At 40.9% G+C, this 26,020-nt stretch overlaps 1 protein-coding gene across 2 annotated transcripts in view; it reads right to left on the bottom strand.

The window, feature by feature from the left end:
• Positions 1-24,639, bottom strand: part of MET (MET proto-oncogene, receptor tyrosine kinase) — a 118,736-nt gene extending 94,097 nt beyond the window's left edge. Inside the window, exon 1 of one of the 2 annotated variants that reach the window (XM_004449291.3) lies at positions 23,936-24,639. The gene's annotated coding sequence lies outside the window, so the exon portion shown is untranslated. Of the gene's footprint in view, positions 1-4,163; positions 4,285-23,935 lie in introns of those variants that run through there. The other variant, NM_001281764.2, reaches the window with a different exon arrangement.
• Between the last annotated feature and the right edge of the window lie 1,381 nt (positions 24,640-26,020).

Below are 26,020 nucleotides of genomic sequence, written 5' to 3'. Positions count from 1 at the left end.
ATCTTCTAAAATATGGGATATTAGCTTAATAAATGACATTACCTTATTGTCTCAAAGAAAAATAATAAAAGAAGGAAATAAATGAACCATTACTATCAAAAGAAGAAAAAATCCTACAACCAGTTTGCATCTCAGTTGATGGATGCCCGTTAATATTGGGCGCATTAATTTATTTTTTCCCTGGGCTTTTACTTTTATTTATTTATTTATTTATTTATTTCTCTCCCCTCCCCCCCACCCCAGTTGTCTGTTCTTTGTGTCCACTTGCTGCGCATTCTTCTTTTTGTCCGATTCTGTTGTCAGTGGCATGGGAATCTGTCTCTTTTTGTTGCGTCATGTTGCTGTGTCAGCTCTCTGTGTGTGCGGTGCCATTCCTGGGCAGGCTTCACCCTCCTTCGCACTGGGTAGCTCTCCCCACAGGGCGCACTTCTTGCGTGTGGGGCTCCCCTACGTGGGGGACACCCCTGCGTGGCACAGCACTTCGTGCGCTTCAGCACTGTGCGTGGGTCAGCTCCACACAGGCCAAGGAGGCCCGGGGTTTGAACAGCAGACCTCCCATGTGGTAGATGGACGCCCTAACCACTGAGCCAAGTCCGCTGCCCTCCCTGGGCTTTTAGAAGGAGCATTCAAAAGAGGTCTTTTTTTTTTTAATGTGCAGTATTACATTGCATTATGTTTTAAAAATAAGTTTCACATCATAAGGTACACAGATCAGTCAGCATACTAAACCTCAATTAACTAGATTCCAAGAAAGTGTACCAATGGGCCTTTTTTTTCTTTAAAGATTTATCTTTTTATTTCTTTCTCTCCCCTCCCCAGTTGTCTGCTCTCTGTGTCCATTCGCTGTGTGTTCTTCTGTGACCACTTCTATCCTTATCAGTGGCACTGGGAATCTGTGTCTCTTTTTTCTTGTGTCATCTTGCTGCGTCAGCTCTCCTGTGGGTGGCACCATTCCTGGGCAGGCTGCACTTTCTTTCGCGCTGGGCGGCTCTCCTTACAGAGCGCACTCCTTGCGCATGGGGTTCCCCTACATGGGGGACACCCCTGCGTGGCAGGGCAGTCCTTGCGCGCATCAGCACTGCACATGGGCCAGCTCCACACAGGTCAAGGAGGCCCGGGGTTTGAACCGTGGATCTCCCATGTGGTAGGCGGACACCCTAACCACTGGGCCAAGTCCACTTCCCTCTTTTTTTTTTTAAAGATTTATTTTTTTTAATTTCTCTCTTCTCCCTGCCCCCTCTCCCCCCAGTTGCCTGCTCTTTATATCCATTCGTTGTGTGTTCTTCTGTGACCGCTTCTATCCTTATTAGCAGCAATGGGAATGTGTGTCTCTTTTTGTTGAGTCATCTTGTTGTGTCAGCTCTCTGTTTGTGTGGCGCCATTCTTGGGCAGGCTGCACTTTCTTTTGCGCTGGGCGGCTCTCCTTATGGGGCACACTCCTTGTGCGTGGGGCTCCCCTATGCGGGGACACCCCTGCATGGCAGGGCACTCCTTGAGCGCATCAGCACTGTGGTCATGGATCCACACGGGTCATGGAGGCCCAGGGTTTGAACTGTGGACCTCCCATGTGGTAGGTGGACGCCCTATCCATTGGGCCAAGTCAGCTTCCCCAAATGGGCCTTTTTATCTTGCTTGATGACATGGAAAATCATAAGAAAACTGGTAGGGAAGGAGGATTTTTTACTTTCTATTTAAAGAGAAAACCTTACAGAACATATTCTGCAGCTAGAACCCCAATCTCCTACACCATCTTTGTATTTCTTACATTTTCTGATAGCAAGTGATGCTGCTGCTTTTCAGATTCAGAAACCAATGAAAGGTTAATTTTTTTCCTAAAGCAAGAAAATGGAACTTGTCAACATTCAGGATTAAAGTAAGGGTTTCTTTTCAACCCTCAGATAATAAGAAAAATTAATCACCTAATCTACTCCATTTCCCAGATCATTCCAATTAATTAAGGTGCTTCTCCATTAATAAAGATGTGTGCTGGTCAGAATAGATCTTCTCCAGGAAATATTTTGTGTTGTTCAAAAGGAATGGAGAGAGACCCTTTAAATCTATTGCTGAATTGTGTACCCTGATGACACTGCCAATTAATTGAGTGACAGCTGAGTGGTCAAGGTGCAAGCTCAGGAGTCAGACGGCTGAGTTTGAATCCATTCAACTCTTTGTGTCCTTGGGCAAATAAGTTCTCTAAACTTCCATTTCCTTATCTAAAATATGGAAGTGATTAGAGTTCTGACTTCATTTTTTGTGAAGGTTATTATGAGGATTTGATGAATTAATGAATATACATCATTCAGAACAGTGCCTCGCACACAGTAGGTCTATATTCCTATTGTTTGCTCCTTCCTTTGACAAACACTTCTTGAGCATCAACTATGTGCCAAACTGCAGAGTGCTGAAGATATAAAGACGAATAAGATACTTGCCAACTCTTAGTGAGTTCTGAGGCCAGTAGAAGAGACAAAAAGATCAAAAGGTCTAACTTAATGTGGAAATGGGGGCTCCAGAGAGAAACCTAAGCAGGTTGGGGGAGTCAGGCAGGGTTACCAGAGCAACTGAGGCAATCAGTCAGGATCCTTTCTTCATAATACATTCACAATCCTGAGTTTTTGGCAGTGCAGTTAAATAGTCATAAGACCTAAAGCAAGGCACCCATCTCCTTTGATCTCAGCTGTTTTTTAATTTGCAAAACCATGACACCAAACCAGTGGTGTGTTAGAGTCCACTGGTACTGCTTATGAGAGCCTATTATGCACACCTCTTCCCAACTTATATTCAATGACCTCATCTTAATAGCTTGAAATCAGCCATAATGGAAGTATTTACAGTGAAGAAATTGGTGAATGTTACATATCAGGGTCTCCCACCACCCCACCCCAAGGGATGGTTTTTAAACATTTAACAACATTCTTCTTGGTTAAACTAATGAACTCCAAAGTATTTTCCAACTCTAACAATTTTCAACTCTTACATTGTTTTTCTAAAATTATTTTACTCCAATGCTATTGACTTGGCATATATTGCTTTCAATTCTCCACCTCTATAACTTGCCAGATCTGGCTATGTGAGCAATTTTAATATTTATATTGGTAGCGACTCCAGAAATACTTTCGCATTTCATATATTTTTTCTTGATATAGTTATTACTATTGTGATTGGCCTGGATCAGGTTTTCAATATAGAAGGTCTTTTTACTGTCTTTTTTCCCTCCCTGAAATAGTGCTAGCCATTTAACCAACTTTGAGTTCCTTACTAAAAGGAGCATGTAAAGATGATTCAAACAGGCTGACTAATCCATTCTCTTAAAATGTTGAGCACATATCAGGTGAAACTGAATCACCCATAAAACATTTCTTTATTTCTTTTCAGCTCTTAGTTAAGATAATCTCACTAGCAAAACATTTCCTGGGAGTGATCACCTCAGTGGCACCTTGGCCATTAAACCACTGGCATTTGAGCATTTCCTTTAGAGAAGACTGCTAGGAATACCAGTTCAGTGTAACCTTAAGACCAGCTATTCCACTCTGTCTGCCATTTACATATTCTCACTAAACTGACTATACACTGGCATTGTCATCCCACATGGGTCTATAACACATTTAATTCTCTGAATATTTACTGAGTACCTACCTATGCCAATCACCACCATCACTGTCCCCATCACTGTCATCCTCACTAAGCAAAACGTGTTGCCTTTTATACAAAGCATATCGCATTTGAGTATTAATTCTTGGTAAAACTACAACAGGTGTATTGGAATAAATTTTTAAGAAAAAGACTTTCTAAACTTTGACATGGGTAACCTTGCTTTCTTTTGGAACTGATCATCTTATGACAAAAAAATAATTTATACCTATTGTATACAGATAACATTTTACAATATATAAGACATTGTCATTTTATCATCTCTTTTAATATGGGTAACTATCTTGAAAGGTAAGGGTTATTCCTGTGTTTTTAGCTGGAAACTGAGGTTCAAAGAGGGTATAATAATAGCTAAAATGTACTAAACATTCAATTCAGTTCCTCTGAATATATTTCTAATTGTTTTTTTTTTTAAAGTAAGATGCTTATTTGAACAGATTTGAATTATTTGCATTTCCTAGAAAATATTGCTATTCATAAGGCACAGCATTTTAGTAAACTCTTGTTTTTACCTGCTCTGCATCCATGGTCACTTCTCCTAGCATCTCTTGAAACTTCTCCCTCCCCTATCGAATCAAGCTGTCAATCACATGGCCAACTTCCCTGGGCACAGGGTCAGCATGCAAATCAGGTACAATGAACTCCACTCTTTGACACAATGCTTGATCAGTGAGCACCTAAGTTAAAATTAGAGTTTTTTTGGGATTTAATATGGCTGCTAGAAGGACACCATTCTTCAGAGATCACAAGTACTAAACTCATGTTAACCTGGAGTGGCAGGTGATCATCTCTTTCACTATTGTGGAGAAAACTACCTGGGCATGAAACTGATCCAAGGGAGAGGAGAACCCAGAGATGGAAAGAGACAGATTCCTAATGTAATTTTCTGAGCATCTATATCCAGTCAGATCTTAAGCTAACAAGCCAGTAAAGTTTTCTGTTTTTTTTTTTCGTCACTAGTTTCATTGTGATTCTTTTACTCCCTTGCTCCTATAAACATTCTGACTAAACTATGTCCAGTAGAAAATACCACAAACCTCCTAGTTCAAATATGAAGTCAACTGCATAAAGGCAACTTTACATAAAACACTCAAGTACTTGGGACAAAAAATGGTCTCTTTATTTACCGAATACTTTTTCATTTCACATTGGAAATCATCCTTTAATTAGTTAATAAGATTTCTGAGGTGATATACTAGTTTTTCTTCCTGCTAGATAATTCCAAAATTGTCTATAATATTTACATAGCATCATCTCTAGATGGAAATAATGTATCTAAGTGAAGAGTCAAGATATAAAAACTGGAAAACACTTCAATCCTGCTTTTAAGTGTATAAAAGGGATTTATGATGATGGAAAATGGCTGAGGCCCCATTTCAAGGAAATTGCAGTCATAAAAACAGTCATGGCTAAATCTGCAAGAAGACTTGCCAGAGTGAGGTCCTTTGTAAAATTTTTAGCCTTCTCCACAAATATATTATTTCCATTAACTTTAAAAGTAGGCCCATTAAAAAAAAAGTTAAGGAAAGAAGATTCCAATAGGAGATTCTGGAGACATTTAAAATATTGTATTTATAAAAATTCATGGTTTTTATGAAGAGTCATAGTACACTGTATCATGTAATATTAATCTAATATTTGTGTGTACCCATTGCATGACATGCACTTGTTTAGCTAGATATTGAGAATTCCTGCCTTTATAGTCTGTGGCTTTCAATACAGTAGGATAAACTTTAAACCCTAAATGATAACCTAAATTTAAAAGTGAATGGATCCACTGGGGTGTTGAGAAAGCAAATTTTAAAAATATGCTTTACTGATGTTTGATTCTTACATATAACGATATAGCACTTTGTGTTGTAATTATCAAAAGAGCCTAAACTATTTTTTAAAAAGAGTTTATTTCTTTCTTCCCCGCTCCCCCTCTTCCCCATGTCCATTCACTGTGTGTTCTTCTGTGTCTGCTTGTATTCTCATCAGGCGGCTCCAAGAACCGATCCTGGGACCTTCTGAAGTGGGAGAGAGGCGATCATTCTCTTGCGCCATCTCAGTTCCCTGTTCTGATACATCTCTCACTGTCTCTCCTCCGTGTCTCTTTTTGCGTCATCTTGTCGTGCCAGCTCTCCACATCGGTCGGCACTCCTGTACGGGACAGCACTCCTGTATGGGCCGGCACTCTATGAGTGGGCCAGCTTGCCTTCACCAGGAAGCCCTGGGCATTGAACCCTGGACCTCCTATATAGTAGATGGGAGCCCAACTGCTTGAGCCACATCTTTTTCTCCTAAACTAAATTTAAAAAGACAAAACAATACATGTCAAAAGCCACTTATGAAGCCAGACACTACCATGATTCTATGAGATTAAAGGAATAGAAGGAGTTTTCAGGATTTATCAGCCCGTCCAGCTCTTCCTTTGTATGACCACATTAAGTGACCCAAAATACCCATGAGAAAACCTTATTTTCAATACTTGCTGGCTGGTTTTACTGACAGTAGAGTTTATGAGATTCCTTCCAAGAGCTCACATAAAGTTCTGGATAGGAGGTGGGGGTGTTAGGGAGAGTACGGGCTTGGTGTCACCAGATGTGTGACGGGAATCTGGGCTTTACCATTTATATACCTTCTGAGTCTAAGTGCCAGTTTCTTCATCCAAAGCATGGAGATAATTGTACACATCTTGTAGGTTGGCCGTGAAGTTTAGAGATATAAATTATGAGAGACATACAGCATGCAATGGCATTCAATAAATGTAGATATTTTGCCTATTAGCCTGATTTGTGTTTGAGCCTATTTTTGTGTTCTCTCATCAAAAATGAGGAACTTGGCACTAAACACTGACTGAGACTGCTCCAAATACTTGGTGATTGTTTCATCACACACACCTTGGTTTTCTCATTCACAGTGTAAATAGCATTATTTCTTATTTTCCCACTCTTTGTCCATCTTGTGGTTTTCCTCTAAACCCGTTCAGGTTCTTCAAGTGCACTCCAAGACAAAGGCCACCGTAAGGGCTTCCCATAGTAAGGAGGAATCACAGATAAGGAATCCTTACTTTACCTTTAAAGAACAAAAAAGAGGGACCTGTATCCCCACTGTGATTTAGCAAATAAAGATAGAGGACACTCAGTTAAATCAGAATTTCAGATAGACAATGAATAATATTTAGTATAAATATGTCACATGCATGTATTTTATGTGGCAATCTATAATAGCTGTTAGTGAATGGAGTAAAGTAAGAACAATCACCTTTTTACCAACAGAAATCAGAGTGAAAAGATTTGGGCAAAACCTATTTAGTTGTTGGAGAACAATAGGTTTTTAAGGTCTCTGTAGCACATATAGGTTTTAAAAATGCACATAATTGTTTTTTTTTTTTTTTGCTGCTGTGTATTTAAAATATGCAGCTGAACTGACAAACTGTTTTCAGAATGATTAGCAGGGTAACCTGTTCCTGACAGGTGGTTTTAAATACCATGTGAAGGCATACTTATGAGAGTTGTTTTTGTTTTTTTTTTACTATAAATCAAAGAAAAGATTTGTGTGTTGTGTAGGTAAGTGCTACTGCATGTGATAGTCTGTCACTCACATGAAGTTTCTGAAACAGGAAGAATGTTTTTAGATTAATTTGCATACTTTATTTTATAATAAACACATTTATTAAAAATCAGAGGTTTGAAAGCAAAGAGGAAACAAGTTAAATTTGGTACAAGAATACTTGGCATGTGTTGTAATGAATGTTTCTAAGTTTTCTGGTCTCTGTCAATATTGTTAATGATTACTATACAAATGTTGTTTCTTTCAAAGAGAGATAAATAATGCTTAAAAAAAAAAATCTTATCCAGTACTGCATCCCTTCTTCTTTCAATAATCATTCTACAAGTTGAACATGACTGAATCTTGAGATAAGAGCACATTGTGCATTTTCTAGTTGTTAACAGATTGAGATCATTGTCCAATTCTGAGATGATGAAAGTAAATATAAAAAGAAGAGAATGCCTCTATATTCTCAAGTTTATCCCTCATAAATTAAAAATCTTTAGCAAACATCTCTGTCCTTTAAGAGTAGCTAAAAGTATTTACTTTCTAGGCAAGAAGAATAAACGGTCATTTGTTTTATCATGGCACATACTGTAAAAATTCCTGTTCAGAAAATACATTGAACTGCCAGAATCCTGATTGATGGACAGACTTTTGCCCTATTAATCAATAGTGAGTCAAACAAGAATGTTTCCTCACTCTGCAAAATGTGAAGGCTGAACTTCCCTTCAAGGTTAAGAGAGTGCTAAAATGTGTGAAATCCTATAAAATTATTTTTCATGTTTTTCAGCCTAATGGATGTAATTTTATAGTTCAGATTGTTTGAAGAGCTACCAGATTTTATCCAATTAATTCAGGAACACGGGAAAATGCAGACCCACAAATCAAAGTGGAGAAATCTCTCTCTTGGTGTGTAAAGGTTACATAAAATAAGCCTAGCAACGTTTTCCAGTTGCATTTAAATACAGGGCCTGACTAGGATAAACCTGGCTGAACAGTCAGAATGAGAAGCACTGAGAGGAGACAAGTTGGGGAGGAAGGTGGTACATTACTCATTAATGAATCAGACATTTCCTCCTCCAGTGTTTGAAAATGCCCTCGGCATAAGGCATGGTGCAATTCCAAACGGGAGGCAATGCTGCTCTTCACAGTGTGACAAGCTTGGGTCAGATCTCCTCCAGCGTTAACTACAGTAGAAGTCAATCTCAGAAGAGGAATGTTGGTGGCAAGTGGACCCCATTCTTGTCACGGTGGCTGTCACCAAAAGAGAGAGAGAAGAGCAGCGTCCAGGGAAAGAGAGACACAGAGGAGAGGCCTGAGGCCGCCAAAGGCCGCCAAGGCCAGGCGCTGGCCCTGAAACAAGGCATGGTCAAATGAGGTGGGCATTCCCCTGTCACTCTCTTTTGGCTTAGTTCTTTTTTAGTTTGCTTACAACCTGAGAACTTTTCTTTGACGCTAAGGTCAGCAGGTAGACTCTTGGGAATGAACTAGGTTCTCTCCCTTTTTTTTTTCTTTCTTCCAAGTATATTCTCTCAGTGTAATACATTTTCTTTTATAGGCAGAGTAGACAAGAACTTTGAGAAATCATATAAATGCTGTGAACAGAAGGAATATCCAAACTTGGAGAGATTTTGTATAGTTTTATTTCCCTGAATGAACATAATGCAATCCAAATAGTGCTGGGAGAAAAATTAAAGGTATACAAACATCATTTCCTTGAGATCAATATGCCATCAGAAAATAAAGACCCAAACAAGAGCTTCTACAAAAATCTTCAATATTTTAAAATGCCAAATAAAACTATCCTAGAAAAAATAGGACAGTACAGAAAAATAAGTACAGAATCCAATTTCTAAAACTCAGTAAATGCTGTGTGTACTTAAAAAAATCAATAAATCAAAAGGTTAGGACAACTTAAAAACAACTGTGCTCAGGACTGGATTTAAATTAGTGATCAATTTAAGGAAAAAGAATTCAGGGCAGTGTGTGTGTGTGTGTGTGTGTGTGTGCGCGCGCGCGTGTGTGTAGGGAGAATGTGTGTTTGTGAGAAAGGAGAGGGGGGAGGGAGGGAAGGAGGAAGAGATTTTTAAAGAACAATTTTTCCACTCATACAGGTGCTGCCTGTTGCCTGGGAGTCTGCTTCCCGGCTGGTCACAATCCCAAGCAGTGCAGTAACAGAGACGTGTGCCCACTGCAGGAGGAGCACGGAGGGAGGAGAAGAGCTAACTATGGCAGACAGAGAGGGGCTGAGGAGTATTTGAGAGAAGATATTACTTGAGCGGGGTCTTGGGGCGGGGGGGTAAGTCAGGTACAGCTGGGGCACGGAGGATGCACAAGCAGGCGCCTTGGTGAGAATGTGCAGAGCTGTGCTTAGCCCGGAGACGGTGTAGGATAGGCTGGGAGCAGATGAAGCTGGAAGGCTAGGCTGGTACCCCATCACGGAAGGCCTTATGTGGGCTGTTGAGGGCTCTGTGCTTTCTCCGTAGGTATGGAGTCACTGAAAAACTTTACACAGGAAACGGAAATCAGTATTATAAAAATGGCAACTTTGGTGACAGTGTGGTAAGCAGATTGGTGTAGGAAGGAGCTAGATGTCAGGAGATAAAAGAGAATTTTGTTGCATTTGTCTGAGCAATAGAGGTGGTGGATTAATAACAGGTCGAAGATTCCCAGATCCGTACCTTTACCTCGATATTTGCAGATAGACCAGAAATCCATCTTCTCAAACATCAGTTTTGTACATCCAACAGCTATTTAAAACTAAATTCAACAAATATTATTGATGGTCTACTACATGCCAGATGCTTGGCATATACTAGTAAACAAAACAAATATTCCTACTCTTGTGGAACTTACTTTCCAGCAGGCAGGTTCAGACAACAAATACACATAACAAATAAGCTGATCATATAGCATATTAGAAGTTGGTAAGTGTTATGTGAGATAAAAAGAGTATGGCTGGGGGAAAGGAGTGCCCAGAGGGAAGGTAGTAGGAGAGGGCTGCAGCTCTGAAATACTGGAAAGGCCTTTTTGAGAAGGTGATTTTCAGGGAAGAGTTCTAAGAGGGGGAGATCTAGCCATCTGAGATTTGTGAAGAAATTTCTGGGCAGAGGCAAGTGAAGCCCTAAACGGACAGCATGCCTGGTGTTTGAAGTACAGTGTAAGAGTGAGTAACATGGACCCTGGTGACTGGAGGTGAGGTCAGAGAGAACTAAGAATCAGAGTGTGTGGGCTGCTGTGAGATTTGGGATTTTATTGGAGTGAAATGGGGAGCCACTGCAGGTTGTTGAGCAGCGGAGTGACTTTTATTATAATGGAATCACACTAACTGTGTGTGGGAGAGACTGGAGGTGGTGGGGATCTGGGGAGGGCAGGTCTGGGACAATGGTGGAACACTGAGGCCATTTGGGAGGCTGCTGTAGTTGTCCAGGTGAGTCTTGGTTGTGGCCTGGACCAGGAAGGAAGGAGTGAACAATGGGTGGATTCTGGTTATATCTTGAAGACAGAACTAACAAATTTCCTGACGGATTTGGTATGAGGTATGTGAGAAAAAGAGGAATAAAAAATTACTTCATAGATTTTGGCACCTGCAACAGGGAGGATGGCCTTGCCAGTTAGTGACTTAGAGATTCTAGTGGGTACAGTAAGTTTGGCAGAGATGTGAGATCAGGAGTTTAGTTATGTTCATGTTTAAGATAATTTTTTAGGCATCCAAGTGAAGATGTTGAGTGGACCATTGGATATTCGAATCCAGGAGTTAAGGAGAATGTTCTGGGCTAGAGATTTAAATTATGAAGTTGTTGGCATATAAATGGTATGACAAGTTGCGAGAATGGATGAGGGTGTAGAGAGAGAAGAGAGGACTAAGCACTGCGGCACACCAAAGCTAACAGGGTGCAGAGAAGAGGATGAATGAAACAGACCAAGAAGGAACAGTTGGGTGTCCTTCTGGCACTTCATCTGCTCCCACAAACCCTGCTCCTTTCACTTTGCATCCTATCTCACTAACACTTCCACTGACCCAGGGCATCGTCCTTGACTCCCAGCTACAGATGTTTTAAATATACCCATCGCTTTCATCTCTCTGCCACCTATAATTCAGGCTAGTGCCACTTCTTGCCTGGATCACGAAAGCTTCTTCACTGGTCTTCCATCTCCAGTCTTGCTCCCTGATAATCCCTTCTCCAATGTACCAGAGATATCTTTCTAAAATGAGAATCTGATTGTCATTTTTCTGCTTAAAAAATGTTCATTTCCTTAGGAGAGCTTAAAAAGGTTAACTTCTGCCTAAGGCTTCAGTCTTGGCTCTTGCCCCAGTAGAAATCTAGGCTCCAGTCACACTGCCCTCCTAATTCTTGAAGCAATCCATGCCCTCTCCTAGTCTGGGTCTCAGCACATGTGGATTCCCCAATATGGAATAATCTTGCCCTCACCTTCACCTGAATAATTCTTACTCTCTTCAAGTTTCATCTTGGATGACATTCCTTCTGGGGAGCCTTCTCTGACACCTCTCTCACCATCAATTAAGGGATTTGGAATTCTCCCACGTACTCATACATCAAACCTGCATTCCCTTTACCAGTGCCTTTATCATGTTGCATCATAATGGATTTATCTGAATCTCTGCCTAGAATGTAAGCTTCATTTTTAGCCCCTTCCATAGTACCATGATAGAGCACTTGGTAAGCAGATGTTGAATGAATGGCTAACAGAGTGACTTAATACATGAAAGAATGACTCTGAACAAAGATTCTGTCAGTATAGATAGAAAGGAAGGGTTAGATAAGAATGATGTTAAAGAGATAAAATTTATGTGACAATAATTCAACATGGATTTTGAATGCAGGGGAGATTGAGCTGTCAAGGATGGCTGAAAAATGTCTACCTTGGGTGTCATAAACCAAGATAATGAAAATAGGCAGAGAAGAGTTTTGTGGCAAAAATAGTTAATAATTGTGAGGTATCTGTTGGCCATTCATGTGGAAGTGTCTATAAAGTAGCTGACACATGGAGAGAGTGGTCTGGAGAAAAGAAGGTGCCGGAGATAGCAGTTTGTGAACCATTTCTGCATGAGTGGATTTGAAGTCACGGAAGTGAGATCGCCCAGGGGCATGCCCAGTTAGAAAAGAGGGATTCAGATGGAACCCTAAAGAAGATCAGAATCTAAACTTCTGAAAGGGTAAAGAGAAGAAGTGTAAGCAAACAAAATATGGACAAAAAATAGAAACGTTTGAGAGTGGTATTTTCGAAGCTGATGGAGAAATTTCAAGAAGGGAGGAGTAAGGATATAGTGTCAAATGTCACAGAGGGGTCCAGTGGAATAAAATTAAAGGTGTCCAGTGGATTTGGCAATGAGAAGGTACTGGTGATTAGAGCAAGGGCACTTTCCTGAGAGTGTGAACTGCTGGAGTTAAATGTGTTATGAATGAGAGAGACAAAGTTAATGAGTTTAGAAATTTTTTAAAGAACTCTTTATTTAAAGGATAAGGCTGATATAGAGTCACTATTTAAGATAATTGTGTATTAAAGATGCTATCAGGATGCCTGATATATATGTATTTTTTTTCCTTTCTAGAAGCAGCAGTAAGTTAAGTAGGGGGCAAAGGAAAGGAGGTTAGGGAGAATTTAAAGATGGGAGGAATTTGTAGGAAGAGATGGAGCAAGGTGCCTGAAAAGGTGGGAAAGAACAGAATTCAAGCCTATAGGTTGAAAATTCAGTTTCATCCTTTGAAATAGAAAGCAAGGAGGTTATAACAGGTGAGATGGAATTCATTTGATGTCTGTTTCTTCCCTAAAATATACGGGAAGATTTTACACTGAGAATACTGGGAGCCAAAAAGATTGAAAAGCTTGATGGAATGGTGAAAGTTTGGAATTGTTGGAGTAGGAATGGGGAGAAATGACACTAGAGATAAGCAAATTGATATTCCTGTAAGAGAATCAGGTGCTTTGAATTAGCCAAAATGGGACATGACTAAAAGAAGATTAAAAATCATCTTGATATAAGACTAATCCTAATGCACAATGCCCATTCCCATTGTGTGTCTACAGAGTTATCAAGGGAAACTTGGGAATTAAATGATTATGTAATCATTACCCCTATAGTCACAATTCTTTGTGATATTTATATAATCCATCTACGGGTCTTTATTAAGAGGAAATTTGGTTATTTTTATTTCAAAACCAGTTTATTAAAATCTGCAAGGAATAATTTCAGGAATAGAGAGCATCCTAACAGATATTCAGCTCTTTTCAAAATACCAACAACCTAAAGATTTAAAGAAGTCAATCAGATATAATAATAATGTAATTTTGAAAATTAAAACCCATTTGGAATTATGAAGGAGCCCTGATCCTCAGTACCAGGATAATTGTTCATTTAGAATCTTTAATAACAGTTGGAAAGTAATTAATCAACTTATGACAGATTCCTTTCTTTCTTTTTTTTTCTTTTTTTCATTTCTCTCGCCCCCCCCCCCCCCCCCCCCCCGCCCTGGTTGTCTGTTCTCTGTGTCTATTTGTTGTGTCTTTTTTTTGGTCTGCTTCTCTTGTTGTCAGCGGCACGGGAATCTGTGTCTCTTTTTTGTTGTTGTTGAGTCATCTTGTTGTGTCAGCTCTCCATGTGGGCGGCGCCATTCTTAGGCAGGCTGCACTTTCTTTCGCGCTGGGTGGCTCTCCTTATGGGGCACACTCGTTGTGCGTGGGACTCCCCTACGCAGGGGACTCACCTGCGTGGCAGGGCACTCCTTGCACACATCAGCACTGCACGTGGGCCAGCTGCACACGGGTCAAGGAGGCCTGGGGTTTGAACTGCGGACCTCCCATGTGGTAGACGGATGCCCTAACCACTGGGCCAAGTCTGCTTCCCTCTTTCTTCCTTTCTTTCCTTCTTCCTCCCTCCTTTCTTCCCTCCCTCCCTTTCTTCCTTCTTCCTTTCTTTTCCCTCCTTCCTTCCCTTTCCTTCCTTCTTTTTCTTTCTTCTCTCTCCCTCTCTCCCTCCCTCCCTTTCTCTCTTTCTTCTTTCTCTCTCATTCTCCCTCTCCTCCCCTGTTTTTTTTATAAGCTCTTTGAAGACCAGAAGAATGTTTGTAATCACTGGACCTTGACATAACAGATTTCAATGAACAATTCAAGTATGCATTAGTGATACTGAAGTAAAACTTAGAAGTATCTTAATTCTGACATGACAGAAAGTGAGAATTTTTGAAAAGTCCAAAAATGTTTATTCATTTCTGTTAGGAGGAAGCTTTTATTTTGCCAATACACTCTGCTTTAGCTGCTTCTTTATATGATTTGATGGGACTTAAAATATTGTGCTGTTTGATTCTCACTTAAAAAGACCCAGATTCGGTCATAGTTTAAGGTTACTCTTGGCCCTGAATGATTCTGTCTGCCATCTCTGTCTTACTAGACAGTGGGTGGACCATTAGCTCACTTTGGATGCGTAGCACTGGCAGGAACTAGAGGGATTCTGCCTAAATGTAAGGCCAGAGTCAGATGACAGCTACTCACCTAGGACTCTGAGGAGCAAAGTGATAGGAAGTGAAGGCAGGACCTGAGATGAGCTTTCCTTAGACCGAATGTCTGAGTTTGTGTTTAGAACATGACAAACACAATTCCTACATACACTCTAGCACAAACTCTGTGTAGTCAAGTTACAAAGAAATGACCTCAAGACAATATTCTCAAGGAAAGCTAAAAAACACCCATAGCAGATGATATGCTAATGGAAAATAATATGGATATAGTTTTTAGGCCCATAATCTTTGGTCTCAGCAGCAGTAAGAGGATGTGCCCCAAAATTTTAGACATGAGAATGGTGTAAAACATTTATGTTTGTTTGATTTTTCTTCTAATACTAAAATCTCCTCTGAGAATATGGAATTTCATTTGAGTGCTTGAAAGTAGCTAATAGAATACTTAGGATGTATCTCTGGCACTCAGAATAAAACTTCTTGCTTTTGCTACATATTCCTGATATTCTTACTGGTAGCTGAGGGTGGGACAGACTAAGAGACATGATTTAGGACTTGACAGATAGTCTGTCATCTCCTGGAATCAAATCACATGTGACAAAATTTGAAGGAAGTTAATTATTTGCTTATCACATGCCTTATCCTGTTCCTGTAAGCATTTCTTTATTCCCCATCCCGTTTTGATCAGCCAGCATCTTTCCTCCTAGAAGGCAGGAAGCCTGAATCCTAATGGGATATCTCTTTAGGATTTACAATGCACACAACTCCAATGTGTCCATCCACCTGCCCCCTTCCTTTTTATTTTTTATTTTTTATTTTTTTATTTATTTTAAAGATTTATTTTTATTTATTTAATTCCCCTTCCCTCCCCCGGTTGTCTGTTTTCTGTGTCTTTTTGCTGCGTCTTGTTTCTTTGTCCGCTTCTGTTGTCGTCAGCAGCACAGGAAGTGTGGGCGGCGCCATTCCTGGGCAGGCTGCTCCCTCCTTCGCGCTGGGCAGCTCTCCTTATGGGTGCACTCCTTGCGCGCATCAGCGCTGTGCATGGGCCAGCTCCACACGGATCAAGGAGGCCCGGGGCTTGAACCGCGGGCCTCCCATGTGGTAGACGGACGCCCTAACCACTGGGCCAAAGTCCGTTTCCCCCCTTTTTTTTTTTTTAAAGATTTATTTATTTTATTTCTCTTCCCTTCCCCCCTCACCCCAGGTGTCTGTTGTCTGTGTCTATTTGCTACGTCTTCTTTGTCTGCTTCTGTTGTTGTCAGCGGCACGGGAAACTGTGTTTCTTTTTGGTTGTGTCATCTTGTTGCGTCAGCTCTCCGTGTGTGCGGCGCCATTCCTGGGCAGGCTGCACTTTCTTTTGCGCTGGGCAGCTCTACTTACGGGGCACACTCCTTCCGCGTGGGGCTCCCCTACATGGGGGACACTCCCGCGTGGCAGGGCACTCCTTGCGCGCATCAGCACTGCGCATGCTGCCCCCTTCCTTTACCTCACTAATCCAATGCCCCATCAAAACCTCCAGTCTTCACCCTTCATTAGCTACTTCACAGATCTGTGTAATAATAGTTATCACAAAAGAATTTCTTAAATTGAACTACATTTCCCCAAATACACAAATACAGGGATGTTTAAATGCTCAATCATTAAATCATAAGCTCTTTCAACTGGAGCTTAAAAATCATCTAAATATTAATGTATACAAATACATTAACATAAGATTATTACTGATGGTTGGCCAGCCATTGAAATAAAAATTAGGCGTGTCTAAACTATGTAAATTAATCCTTATACAATGCTAGCTATAATTAAAATCAAAACAAACCTTACTGATGATATATATATATATATGTATGTATTTAGCACACCTCCAGGTTCACCTAAGAGAATCTCCATTTCAAGACCGCAATAACACAATATTCCTCTTTCTTCTCCAAGAGATGAGAAATTGTCATTCTTATCACCCCATAGGCCACACTGAAACACCTGGATGGCTAAAGGTTGCCTGAGGATCAGCTGGGATGAGCAGTGAGGAATCCACACATGGTATGAAGAAGGATCTCAATGCCCACATTTCCCTTCTTCCTCTACCTACTACTTTATTATTTAAGCGAGAGGGAGTTGCTGTCTCCCAAGCAGTCAGTACTTTAATTATGTGTATTTCAACTGCACTTTAGGCTACTTATTTGTGCAGAGTCCATATGGGAAGTCTACTTACCAGAAAATAGTCACAAACAGGAAATCTAACTACAGTAAGAAGGTGTTTTTCTCCCACACAATAGAGTTCGAAGATGTGTCATCCATGTAATTTGGAGCAAAACCCAATACCACTATGATTGGTGAGTATATATACATAACCCCCTTCTCCCTTCTCCTATATTATGGTACCTTATGATTACAGCATTATGTTTTCTAAGCCTGTTGGAACTTGCTGCTCTTGCTTTAGATACAGACGACCACAATTGCCCTTTTCTGTACTTAGCTTTCAATCATGAAGCATGTCAAGGTGGGAGAAAGGATACAAGAATAGTAAAAGGGAAAAAAATCAATTTTTGGAAGCATATGGCAACAACTGAATATTTAATCAAATTAGCCTAGAAATTCCTTACTATTTTCTGCACTCTTAGCAAGGCAGTTGCTTCATGGTACAGAATGAATTTCAATAAATGTCAAATATTTAGTTAGATGGCTTATTTTTAAAATTTGTCAAACCAGGTCACTGCTTCATGAGAGATCTTATTCCAAGACATGACAGATGGATATAGATATTGAATAGAAAGATTGGCATTAACTAGAAGGTTCTGGGCAGAAGAAAAAATCTTTTATGTAATATACATCAAATATTTATGGAGTACCTACTATGTGCCAGGATAAAAGGATAAATACCCAGACTTTATGTTTACATTATAGTAGAAAGAGGAATTGTGCCAAAATAATCTCTTTGGGATTAGTAAGGATTACAACTGAATACCACTGGTAAGCAGGGTCTTTAAAAGTACTTATATTTTTCTTATTGCATCAGAAAAATGCATTAGTTCTCATTCAAACATCCATTCTGTCACGGTTGCAGGATTTGAGACCCAGCTTGAATTTTTGATGATGCTGTTTACTGACCCTTAGCAAAAACGAACTTCCTATTTTTCTCAAACAAAAAGAGCCTTACATGGTTTCATAGATTTCTTAGACATCAAGAGCTTATAGAGACATACTGTTGGGTAATGATTTAAGATTTTGTGAATCAAAAACATATGGATTAAATTTCCCCTAGGTTTAAAATTCAAGGGTTAAAATGCTGATCCAAACACGTTGGTATCAAGCAGAGCCAAAATTTACTTTTTTAAGACTGAGTTGTCTTATAAACCCAAAACTTGGCTGGGTTTTCCTTTCCCACAAATAGGCCCTAAGGGAGACAATTTACCTTATGCTAAACAAATTTTCCTCTTTTTCAGATTTGTGAAGATACATTACTTCAAGGGTCTCTAGCTTCGGATGTTCTTCTTGGAACTTTCAATAAAATATTAAAAACCTGAACCCTTGGAGTACTTTTTAATTCCTCCAAGTCATTCTTTTACAAACAACTTCTAAACTGAACCTGAGATCCTGGGTATTGCCTCAGATTTCCAACTAGCAGCGAAAATGAGATCGTTTCAAAACAGGAAAAGGCCACTGATCTTAATATGTGCACTGTTTCATGATATATTATTATATTTGTATTTAAAATAGTAGGAAGAAATACTTTGCCTAATCTTCCTTTCTAACACAATGGCCTTCCGGAAGGCTGCTAGCCTGGGCATTTCACAGAATTTTTAGGATTAAAGGAAACAAGTTAGTGCACAACCTGCAAGCTTTTATTTCTTTGGAAAAATAGGTTGCAACCCTGATCTGACTGCTTTTAAAGGGCACTCAAAATCAGCAAGGCACTGCATGTTTTGAATTTCCATGGGAGGATAACAACAACATGGGTGAAGTTCTGGCTGATCCAAAAAATAAAAAGAGCCAATATTTCAAAGGAAGAGTTTATCCTAAATGAGATTGGAAATGAAATCCAGGTATGAAGTTATGATTAATTCAGGTTTCAGATAATGACTGTATCAGTTTGAGACTGAAATAATGAGACTGCCCTTTAGTTTAGAAATATACATAGCTTGCTATGAAGTATATAAGCTACTAAGTTTAGAAAAATACATATGTGTCAATGGACAATGAATTATAAAATAAAACGTCTTTTTTTCTTTTAATGGCTAAGTGTACTTTCCAGAGGGTGTGGAAATCCCAGAATTCTAGAAAAGGAAATATTTTGCAGAAAGGGTCCTCATGCTCTTTGGCCATGCCTGCTGCTGAACTAGACAATGCCCAAAGTGCCGCAGGTATAGACAGGGCCACGACCATCAGAAGCCAAATATGGCTCACAGACCTTTTGTCTCTCCAGCCTGCTCAGTGTTTTAAAGACACTGAGTCAACATTTAAAGTTTGAAGCTTTCCGGTTTTTCCTGAACATGTGAAAGATATCACCACACGGGCCCATACCACACATTGCAGTGGCTACTCCTTGGCAGGGTGTTGTGTCTGCAGATTGTCTGTCCCCAGTGAAGTGGTAGGTTATGTGTCCGGCCCCTGTGCTCATCTGAGTTTGCAAATCCAGATGCAGGGTATAGACAGAGAACAAGTGAGAAGGGAGAATAGAGGAACAAAATCAAATATAGTAGTTTAACAGTGGAAGGGGAAAAGGAAAGAGAGAAAAGGCAACGAAAAAGAGCTTAGAGGATTTAATCAGCAGTTGCCTTTTCTTGCTGTCCCCAGATTTATACAATGGAAGGGATCCATGATGAAAGCTGTGGGTATTACTCTCAGCAAATCTCACTTGGGCAAGCCCACAGTGAAAATAAGGAAAGTTGTCTGAATGAAGTAACACCCCTAGTTGAGGCTGGGGGTGGGGAAAGGACCAAGTGAATGCAGGAAAATAGCATGGGCCCTCTTTTGCACCCCATAAACCAAGGGTGGTCATTGTATCTTCACCTCTGGAATTGTAGTGGAAGTATGGCAGGTACTGTTCAGGTACCTGCATAATAAACCAGGGACTCTGGGTACAGCTGTGCAGGCTGAGTACTGTACAATCCCAGAGGGTACCATTCTCTGGTGCAATGTGGAGGCCCTGCTTCAGATACCCATGTGGCTCACTCACTCATCTTCTTCAGATTCTAGTTCAAACAACACCTTCAAAGTGAGGTGATCTCACTCCTGAAATTTTCAAACATCATCCCACCCCCTCTTATCCTTTGGAGTCCCAATTTCCGTCACCACTTTATTCTTCCTCGTAGCTCTTATTACCACCTGACACACAACACATTATATGTTTCTTCGTTTGCCTCCTCCAATGGAACCAAAATGTCATGAGGACAGAGATTTTTGTCTTTTTTGTTTTCTACTGTATGGCCAGCATCTACAGTTGAGCCTGGTAGGTGCCTGACAAATTATTCTGAAGGAATGACAAAATCCTCAGTCCCATCTTGGAGTACAGGAAACTGGCTTTCACTACAACCTGTGATTCTCCGACCACATTTGTAATTGCCAACTTTTGTCACATTAGGAGAAATACATTTTAAAATTCTACTGACCATTGTATAATTTATATGGCCCATAAGAGTTTATATAATTTCCATGGGTCCTATAACTACTTAGTTTATTATGGAAATTAAAAATAACAGAAGTAACCTGCATAAACACACTTGCACGAATTTACACAATCACAGAGGAAATAAACACATGTACCTGAGTATGTGATTACAAAGTTATTTCACTATGTTTTTACCTCCGCTACAAATGCCACATGTGTGATTTTTCTCTCAATTACATTTTACAGCTTATAAAAACACTTCCTTCATTGTGTCCCTTGAAAAGCAAAGTAGTCAAATTTACTGTATGTTTTTATTGAAACAAATCCCAAGGGGAATATACTAAACTATTTAACACAGCTGAAGAGATATCTGAGAATAGGCTTTCTGATAGAAGGCTAGATTGCAAAATTACTCACAGTTCTTAATCTGATAAAAGGAGCAGAAAGCCCTATACATGTGAATGGAGCCATTTCTTAGTGTGCTTTATTATAAAAAGAGAGAAAAAGAGAACTCAAGATAGAGAAGGTGAGAAAAACAAGGGACTAGAAATGCTATATTCTTCGCTGATTTTGACCCTAAGGATCCCAACCTGTGCCTCAGAAAAAAGGATAGTTAACCTCTGTGCTAGAGAGCAGAGGTGGTGTGGTACTGTTAAGAGAGTTTGGTGCTAGGCTCCAGGGCACAGTTTTTTTGCCTATAACAGGTGGACATTAAGATATTAATATCAGCCTTGCCTATTGTGTAAGATTGCTGTAGTATTAGAAAGACAATATGCTCAGAAAGCAGTTTGAACTTGAGGTTTTTAAGTTCCAGCCTGTGGATTAAAAAAAAAAAATTCTATCACTTAGCAAATGGGATGATTTCTAACGTCTTTCTTGCGTGATGTCACCTGAATAATTATGAGTTTTTGTTCAATTTCATAAGAGTGGTGTTTGTCTATATATCCAGGTTGTAAATGCTTCAAGGGCAGAGATTTCATTTTTTTTGTTTTTGTTTTTGTTTTGTTTTTAATGCTCTCCTAGTACCCAGCACAAATGACGCTCAATATAAGTTCCTAGCTATTTTTGGTGAGGCAAATGTGGGCCTGGCAAACTCTGCATCTGCTAAGAACATGGAATCATTAGTCTGTATACCTATAATTTATTACTGAGATATGACTGTTTATTTTGCATTGAGCACAGCCTATGAAGAAACTCTGCCCTGAGGGCTCAATGTCAAAAACACCAGTTTCAACACACACCAGCCAGGAAAAAAAGGTTAACCCCTGCACTTGGGCTTCTGCATATATTTCCTCCCCTTAGGGGCACAATTAGGAAAGAGGGTCTCCAGTGAACAAACACAACAGACCAAAAGAAATCGGAAATCTCAGGTACAACGGAGAAAAGAAAGGAGAGATGGTCCTGATGAGAATCATTAAGCTTAATGATAGTGAGGAAGAAACCAGGAAATTGGAGTGGAGAAATGGGGGCACAGAAGAGCTTGGAAGAAGCTCTGGCCAAGCAAAGGGAAAGGGATGCTTGCAGATGCGGAAAGCTGGGAGGTGGCTCTGAATGTGTCGGGAGCTGCGCATCTCCATGGTATGTCACCATATGCTCTGGTGCAGCCTCTAAGAGAAAGTGTGTGTCCTGGGAGGGCATGAGCCTGTTTGAATATTCACTTGTTTTCTGAGATGACCACATGGAGAAGGTTATCTGAGGTTATCAAAGTAGACTTGCAAAAGGAAAAGTAGACTGATGCGATTTTGAACTATATTTTGTCAATAAGTAAGGACACTGACTTTTGAGATTCTTAGTCTAATCCTCAATAAACAGTTTTGAAAAATTTCAAGATTAAAGTGGGACATGTGCTTAATATAGTCCTAAAAGAAATTTATAAAGCATAGGTATCCTTTCTCATTAGGGCAGTGTCATTTTCTCTTATTGTAGGTTTAAAAGTAGTGAAAATATTAGTTGTGAGCTTTCATATTGACTGGCTGTGATAAATTTTTTACTTTTTCTTATTCACATACACCTTACCCACTAATTCTGAAGGCATGTGGCGCACATGTAGTGAACCCCCATCATAATGTATCAAGAACAAAACAACCTTTGAAAAAGCAGCAGTTGGCAGATCATCCTCTATATGTCACAGAATTCCATCATGTAAAAAGCAAAAATATATTTAAGTTAATGATTAAAGGCTTATGTACTAAGTCTGAAAACTGCAGGATTTTTATAATATCAGTACATTTACAGACAGACACATTTTTGGTACTACAAAATTTTCTAATGAATGATATAAATTATATGTCATTTAGCAGTTCAGAAAGAAAGAGTAAATGCTGAATACACCACAGGCTTGCAACGTATAATCGGAACCAAGGAAACTCACTTTGTTCCATCATGGAAGTTTACATGTTCAAAATAAAGCACAGTAAGCTTATTGTTAGAAAGGAAAGCTACATACCTGTAAATAAACCAAGAACCCCTTATGCTGCTTACATAAAAGCACAATTTATGACCCAGTGGCAAGGAGAAACATTATGCACATCATTTTCAGATCATCTTCATGCAGAAAAAAATCATTAGTCAGCTATAACAGTTTAGCTGTAAAGGAAAAATTGTTTTCCTGAATCTATTTGCATGGCAATTGCATGTGTCTGGCTGATGGAAACGACAGAATAAACCTCCACACAATGCTACAAAATGTGAACAGTCTTCTGAAATTCCAGAGAGGGTCCAGATAGTCTATATTCTCTCCAGCTGTCACTTTTTATAATCCTCTCATATTCACTGACAATCCTAACTTGACAAAGTATCCTGATTATTTTTCTTAAGAGAGTCAATGATATTTCATTTTGCCAGCGGGTTCTTTGAACATTAAACTGTGATAAGGTAGAATGCTATTCAAGCAGGAGCCACTAGAACCCTCTCCCACTGCCAAATTAGCAAATGGCTCTTTTAAAGCATAAAAGATAGGAAATGGGAAACCACACTTTGGAGTAAATTCTGCATTGGCGTTGGCAGTGGTCAGTGAAAGTACTCTCATTGATGCTTTCACTATTGGGTGAGTACTAGGGCTGGCCAGACCACCCCACCTCTGGCTATAATCTATTTCACCCATCAAGATAGATGTCCTCTACAGAGCCCCAGCACAGGCATTAAGGTACAATCGAAAATGATGGATCACAAGCCTGTGTGCTCGCAAAAATGAAAAATCCAGACCTTCACATAAACACCTGCCCCCCCCCCGCCCCCGGAAGGACCCCCAAATATTACAGCTAAACCAGGGTTGGGAAAAGGAAACGGCTTGGCTCAAACCTTGCCGGCTGCATCATCCTGGGACAGGGTGACCAGATCCCTTTTGTCAGGGCTGAGTCAGATCGCACCAGCCTTGAAACTTGTCCGGCCATAACAGTCACACATCCCCCTCTCCCCTGGCGCCCCTTTTCCTCCTGAGTCATACAGGTGGCCGTCAAAAAGCACTCCCCTAAAACGAAAAGTCCAATTCTAGTTTCTACCTCCCCCACTGGCCACATCTCTTCCGCTTCTGAAGATCTTAAATTCTCACCCACCTCCCTGATCTTGGAACAGCAGTCGGGATCTCTTAGGGGAACAAAGAAAGCAGAAGCGCTGGGGCGAGGAGTAGGTGCGGGATTTGAAAGGCGAGAGGCTCCAGTTTTACCTTGCGGTGCACAGGAACAGGCGGAGGAGAAGTCCACCGCGCAGGGACCACCCGCGCGCTCCGGGACTCCCCGCCTCCTCGCTAGTAAGTCAGCTGTAGCCCCGCATCTGGCTCGCTCCTTCCTCGGGGCTCCGCACCGGGTCACAAAGCGCTCCGGGCACTGCGGGCGGCGAAGGCCTCCGGGTCACCTGCGGCCAAGCCGAGCCGAGCACCCCGCCCGCCCGCCTGCCGCGCTCCCTCCGCCCCTTCCACCCGCGCGCTGCCCGGCCCGTGACTCAGCCGGGCATCGGCGCGCGCCGCCCGAAGCGGCCCGGGCGCGTCCAGGCGGGAGGCGCGCCAGAGCGACGGGCCTGCAGCGTTTGCCCGCTGGCCCCAGCACGTGTCTATCTCGCGCGCTGCCGGTCTGCTCAGTCCGCCCGTCCAAGGACCATTGAGGTGGGAACTCGCACCACCCAGACGGGGAAATCTGCCCCCGCCCTTCCTGCCGTCCGAGCGCCGCGCCCGGCCCCAAGGGGGTCGCGTTTCCTCCTGCCCCTCCCCCGCTACGACAAGGTGAAACTTTCTAGGTGAAGTTTTCTCGCCCAGATTGCGCGCTTTCTCCTCCCCCAGCTCAGGCCTTCTGGAGTTAGCACGACGCGAGATAAGCGGGGCCAAGTCTCCCCCTCCTGGTGCTCGGGCGGCCAGTGTCACCCGGGGCGCAGAGCGCACTGCGCGCACACCTCGCGCTCTCTCCGCGCGCCCCCCGCGCTCTGTCGGGGCGAAAGCCTGCGAGTCCCAGGTTTGAGCCTTTCGCACGTCCGCTCTGACCCCGCTGTAACCGACAGACACTCGTTCGGGTAGAGAAAGATTTGGGCACCGCAGAAACAAGGAATCCACGGTCAGAGACGGAGGTAGAAGTGGATGGACGAAGTGTCCCAGTGATTCCATTATGCAACTCTTATCCTCTACTATAATAACACGGATTTCTGGAAGGAGGAACAGTACAAGAAGAAACTTCAGCTTCTTTAACTTTTTTGTTTTGGTAGCAGCAAACAGGCTAACTCGGAAAATAGCAATGAACAAAACAAAGGTTTAATTCTTGAATGTTGAAGTCTTATGTTTTCTGAAAAGGACTTTGGGGGCTTGATGAGTTGTATAAGGAATAATTCTATTAGGATAAATTTTTATAATTCATGATACCTGAATATAAAAATTGGCACTGACCTTCAGGAGTAATTGAATACGCAATAGAATCTAAGGAACAGCTTTGTGTGTTAGGACTTGGAATTTTCCTTTCTAAATCCCATAAGGCTTTCAAAATAATGGCAATCTATAACGAGAAACGGATCTGTTAACAGCCAGGGGCAAAAAAATATTTACTGGAATATTTACAGTAATAATAGTAACCATTTTCTGAGAGCTTGCTATCTGCCAGGCAGTTTACCAGAGACTGTACAGACCCATTTCAGTTCTCTAAAGTGATTATCTCAAGATTCCCCAATTTTATTGAAAAAGAAAATTCCTATTGCAAAATAGTAGAGCCTTACATTGAACCATTTTGCAGGTGAAGAAACTGAGTCCTTAAGAGGTCCTTTGAGAGTGAGTCACACAGCTGGTTAGTCAGAGGAAAGGTTAGAACTCAGCTCTCAAAGCCCAGGCAGGTGTTCTCCACACTATGCCAAGAGGTTGGGGGCCTGACAAGGCTAAATAAACAATGTAGTCCTCTAAAGTTTTCCTGATATCACATGGCATAATTTAACAATGACTACAGTTCATATTAAAATGCTTATTTACTGGATGGAGCGTACTGGGTCTATTTATGGACAGGCCAATTATAGATTTTGAGTTCAGTATCAACTTTCAATAAAAGGTGAATAAACTAATGGATTTTAACACACATGCAATTAGCCGTAGTTGTCTGAAGGAACCATTAGAGCGCTGTTTCTATTTCCTGGTTTCCATAGTGATATGTTAACTGGATTTTTAGATTACATTATGTAGTTGCCTTAACAGGTTTTCTGAGTTTGAGCACCATGATAAAAATATAAAAGAGAAAAATGACAATTCAAGTAGTGGCAAGACCATGAAAAGCCAATGCAAACTGGG

The sequence above is a fragment of the Dasypus novemcinctus genome, chromosome 5, assembly GCF_030445035.2.
Source record: "Dasypus novemcinctus isolate mDasNov1 chromosome 5, mDasNov1.1.hap2, whole genome shotgun sequence".
In the NCBI taxonomy this organism is placed as follows: Eukaryota; Metazoa; Chordata; class Mammalia; order Cingulata; family Dasypodidae; genus Dasypus; species Dasypus novemcinctus.
The sequence above is the reverse complement of the archived record's forward strand: the minus strand, read 5'-3'. Positions and strand labels throughout refer to the sequence as shown.